This window comes from Silurus meridionalis, chromosome 20, assembly GCF_014805685.1.
Source record: "Silurus meridionalis isolate SWU-2019-XX chromosome 20, ASM1480568v1, whole genome shotgun sequence".
NCBI lineage: Eukaryota > Metazoa > Chordata > Actinopteri > Siluriformes > Siluridae > Silurus > Silurus meridionalis.
In genome coordinates this window covers 12013577-12018594 of record NC_060903.1, presented here as the reverse complement: position 1 = coordinate 12018594, position 5018 = coordinate 12013577, and the positions used below count along the sequence as shown (strand labels likewise).

General features: G+C 41.3%; 2 non-coding genes across 2 annotated transcripts; both read left to right on the top strand.

Annotated features, from left to right (window-relative positions):
* Positions 1-1602: 1602 nt before the first annotated feature.
* Positions 1603-1721, top strand: LOC124403478. The gene has a single exon (XR_006928898.1). It is a non-coding gene; the product is annotated as a 5S ribosomal RNA (ribosomal RNA).
* A 1608-nt stretch (positions 1722-3329) lies between these two features.
* LOC124403484 lies at positions 3330-3448 on the top strand. The gene has a single exon (XR_006928903.1). It is a non-coding gene; the product is annotated as a 5S ribosomal RNA (ribosomal RNA).
* Positions 3449-5018: the final 1570 nt, after the last annotated feature.

Sequence of the window (5018 nt, the reverse complement as noted above, 5' to 3'; positions counted from 1 at the left end):
AGGTGATTTTTTTGCTGTGCTTTTGAATTCTTGGTTTGGTCGTTTCCCCACCCTTCTCCAGCACCTACAAAGTGGCTGTTCAAACATTTTGAAACACAAAATCCTTACATTCTGCTCCAATGATTTCTACACAAAACACAGAGATACGCACATCTGACAATAAATAAATAAATAAACAAAAATAATAAAAAGGAACAAATCTCTCAACTCCATAAAAAACAAAAACAATTTTCTTACCACAGGACTGCTTTAATGTCATCTTACTTTCATCCATGCATTGCTTTAGGCATGCAACCAGCTTTCTTTTATTTCTCACAAGTCACTAGTTCAGTACGCTGTACGTGCCAAGGCTTCGTCATTGGTTGCCACTAATCTTCAAATTTTGCACTTTTAGATATTGTTACTTTTATCATTCTCTTCTAGTAAGTGGCTGCTCCAGCAGTCATATATTACTATTGGATTAAGCACTTTGTTTATTTGTGACGACATGTACCTCGTGGTACCTTGCTCTGACAGTGCCGCGAACCGTTAACTCCACTTGTGCATATCGTTCCAGTGTCAATAGAAACTGTGCTGTTCCACTGTTCCTATGCACTGTTTTACAGGTGACCGTAGAGTCAGTCCTGGCTAAAAACCCTTGCAGTCTCAGTGACTTGCACATGCAATTGATGTCGCTATTTCGCCCAATCTTTTGTACCGTTTATGTCTTGTAAAACATCTTCCACTAATTCAATGACAGGGTACAAAAAAGTCATTTCAGCGCAGTCCGATGATGCCACAAAGTCCCTGACAGCATCCGACGCATCGCCCTTTTTGGTGAGCTCCAGGTGGAGTGTAGCGAGATGGCGCCGTCTGCTGAGCTGTTTCGTAGTTTTCTTGTGACAAAATGTTGTCTTTCTCTTTTGCTATGTTAGTGTTTTGTGGTGAGCCTGGTTTGGCATTCTGTGTGTTTTTACAGTGGTGTTTATCAATAAATTGTTTAATTCATTAAATAATGAATTAAATAATGACAGCGGTTGCTCATTTGAAAACAACCCAATGAAGTTTCAAGTTGAAGCACTGGCGTTGTGCAGTGAATGCTTTTAAAGAGAGAGAGAGAGAGAGAGAGAGAGAGAGAGAGAGAGAGAGAGAGAGAGTGAGGAGTGAGAGTGAGTGAGTGCAGGGACCCTACACCCAGCTCAGGTGGTGGCGGTATCACGCCCAAATGTAAACCGGATTAGATGCAAGAAGAAGAGAGCGTGTGCATTTGTAGTTCTAATTGAATCCTCAGTATGAATAGTTTTTAAGGCGTTGAATATGTCGGCGAGAAATCTATTGTGGAAGTAGTTGTAAATAGACGGTTGATAGTGAGTGTTCGTTCTGTTGAAGCATTGTGATGTGACTTTTGTGAATCGTTCCTTAACATTAAAGCGTGTGTGTGTGTGTGTGTGTGTGTCATTGGAATGAAGCAAGAGACCAGGATGCAAATTGTTGCAAAAAAAAATGAAAATGTATTATAAAATAAATAGAAACAAATAAATCCGCCAAATTCGAATTAAATCGATCTGGGAACTTGCTGAGCTACAGCGAAGTTTTAAAAGGGCACTATTCGTGCTTGTCACTGCTTACGGCCATACCACCCTGAGCACGCCCGATCTCGTCCGATCTCGGAAGCTAAGCAGGGTCGGGCCTGGTTAGTACTTGGATGGGAGACCGCCTGGGAATACCAGGTGCTGTAAGCTTTTTTTTTTTTCCCCACCCTTCTCCAGCACCTACAAAGTGGCTGTTCAAACATTTTGAAACACAAAATCCCTTACATTCTGCTCCAATGATTTCTACACAAAACACGAGAGATACGCACATCTGACAATAAATAAATAAATAAACAAACAAAATAATAAAAAGGAACAAATCTCTCAACTCCATAAAAAACAAAAACAATTTTCTTACCACAGGACTCGTTTAATGTCATCTTACTTTCATCCATGCATTGCTTTAGGCATGCAACCAGCTTTCTTTTTATTTCTCACAAGTCACTAGTTCAGTACGCTTGTACGTGCCAAGGCTTCTTCGTCATTGGTTGCCACTAATCTTCAAATTTTGCACTTTTAGATATTGTTACTTTTATCATTCTCTTCTAGTAAGTGGCTGCTCCAGCAGTCATATATTACTATTGGATTAAGCACTTTGTTTATTTGTGACGACATGTACCTCGTGGTACCTTGCTCTGACAGTGCCGCCAACCGTTAACTCCACTTGTGCATATCGCTCCAGTGTCAATAGAAACTGTGCTGTTCCACTGTTCCTATGCACTGTTTTACAGGTGACCGAGAGTCAGTCCTGGCTAAAACCCTTGCAGTCTCAGTGACTTGCACATGCAATTGGATGTCGTCATTTCGCCCAATCTTTGTACCGTGTTTATGTCTTGTAAAACATCTTCCACTAATTCAATGACAGGGTACAAAAAGTCATTTCAGCGCAGTCCGATGATGCCACAAAGTCCCTGACAGCATCCGACGCATCGCCTCCTTTTTGGTGAGCTCCAGGTGGAGTGTAGCGGAGATGGCGCCGTCTGCTGAGCTGTTTCGTAGTTTTCTTGTGACAAAATGTTGTCTTTCTTTGCTATGTTAGTGTTTTGTGGTGAGCCTGGTTTGGCATTCTGTGTGTTTTTACAGTGGTGTTTATCAATAAATTGTTTAATTCATTAAATAATGAATTAAATAATGACAGCGGTTGCTCATTTGAAAACAACCCAATGAAGTTTCAAGTTGAAGCACTGGCGTTGTGCAGTGAATGCTTTTAAAGAGAGAGAGAGAGAGAGAGAGAGAGAGAGAGAGAGAGAGAGAGAGAGAGAGAGAGAGAGTGAGAGAGTGAGTGAGTGAGTGAGTGCAGGGGACCCTACACTCCAGCTCAGGTGGTGGCGGTATCACGCCCAAATGTAAACCGGATTAGATGCAAGAAGAAGAGAGTGCGCGTGTGCGGCATTTGTAGTTCTAATTGAATCCTCAGTATGAATAGTTTTTAAGGCGTTGAATATGTCGGCGAGAAATCTATTGTGGAAGTAGTTGTAAATAGACGGTTGATAGTGAGTGTTCGTTCTGTTGAAGCATTGTGATGTGTGATGTGACTTTTTGTGAATCGTTCCTTAACATTAAAGCGTGTGTGTGTGTGTGTGTGTGTCATTGGAATGAAGCAAGAGACCAGGATGCAAATTGTTGCAAAAAAAAATGAAAATGTATTATAAAATAAATAGAAACAAATAAATCCGCCAAATTCCGAATTAAATCGATCTGGGAACTTGCTGAGCTACAGCGAAGCCTTTAAAAGGGCACTATTCGTGCTTGTCACTCGCTTACGGCCATACCACCCTGAGCACGCCCGATCTCGTCCGATCTCGGAAGCTAAGCAGGGTCGGGCCTGGTTAGTACTTGGATGGGAGACCGCCTGGGAATACCAGGTGCTGTGTTTTTTTTTTTTTTTTTCCCCACCCTTCTCCAGCACCTACAAAGTGGTTGTTCAAACATTTTGAAACACAAAATCCCTTACATTCTGCTCCAATGATTTCTACACAAAACACGAGAGATACGCACATCTGACAATAAATAAATAAATAAACAAACAAAAATAATAAAAAGGAACAAATCTCTCAACTCCATAAAAAACAAAAACAATTTTCTTACCACAGGACCTGCTTAATGTCATCTTACTTTCATCCATGCATTGCTTTAGGCATGCAACCAGCTTTTTATTTCTCACAAGTCACTAGTTCAGTACGCTGTACGTGCCAAGGCTTCGCCATTGGTTGCCACTAATCTTCAAATTTTGCACTTTTAGATATTGTTACTTTTATCATTCTCTTCTAGTAAGTGGCTGCTCCAGCAGTCATATATTACTATTGGATTAAGCACTTTGTTTATTTGTGACGACATGTACCTCGTGGTACCTTGCTCTGACAGTGCCGCCAACCGTTAACTCCACTTGTGCATATCGCTCCAGTGTCAATAGAAACTGTGCTGTTCCACTGTTCCTATGCACTGTTTTACAGGTGACCGAGAGTCAGTCCTGGCTAAAACCCTTGCAGTCTCAGTGACTTGCACATGCAATTGATGTCGCCATTTCGCCCAATCTTTGTACCGTGTTTATGTCTTGTAAAACATCTTCCACTAATTCAATGACAGGGTACGAAAAGTCATTTCAGCGCAGTCCGATGATGCCACAAAGTCCCTGACAGCATCCGCACGACCGCCTCCTTTTGGTGAGCTCCAGGTGGAGTGTAGCGGAGATGGCGTCCGCTGAGCTGTTTCGTAGTTTTCTTGTGACAAAATGTTGTCTTTCTTTGCTATGTTAGTGTTTTGTGGTGAGCCTGGTTTGGCATTCTGTGTGTTTTACAGTGGTGTTTATCAATAAATTGTTTAATTCATTAAATAATGAATTAAATAATGACAGCGGTTGCTCATTTGAAAACAACCCAATGAAGTTTCGTTGAAGCACTGGCGTTGTGCAGTGAATGCTTTAAAGAGAGAGAGAGAGAGAGAGAGAGAGAGAGAGAGAGAGAGAGAGAGAGAGAGAGAGAGAGAGAGTGAGTGAGTGAGTGAGTGAGTGCAGGGACCCTACACCCAGCTCAGGTGGTGGCGGTATCACGCCCAAATGTAAACCGGATTAGATGCAAGAAGAAGAGAGTGCGTGTGCGGCATTTGTAGTTCTAATTGAATCCTCAGTATGAATAGTTTTTAAGGCGTTGAATATGTCGGCGAGAAATCTATTGTGGAAGTAGTTGTAAATAGACGGTTGATAGTGAGTGTTCGTTCTGTTGAAGTGATGTGATGTGACTTTTGTGAATCGTTCCTTAACATTAAAGCGTGTGTGTGTGTGTGTGTCATTGAATGAAGCAAGAGACCAGGATGCAAATTGTTGCAAAAAAAAATGAAAATGTATTATAAAATAAATAGAAACAAATAAATCCGCCAAATTCCGAATTAAATCGATCTGGGAACTTGCTGAGCTACAGCGAAGTTTTAAAAGGGCACTATTCGTGCTTG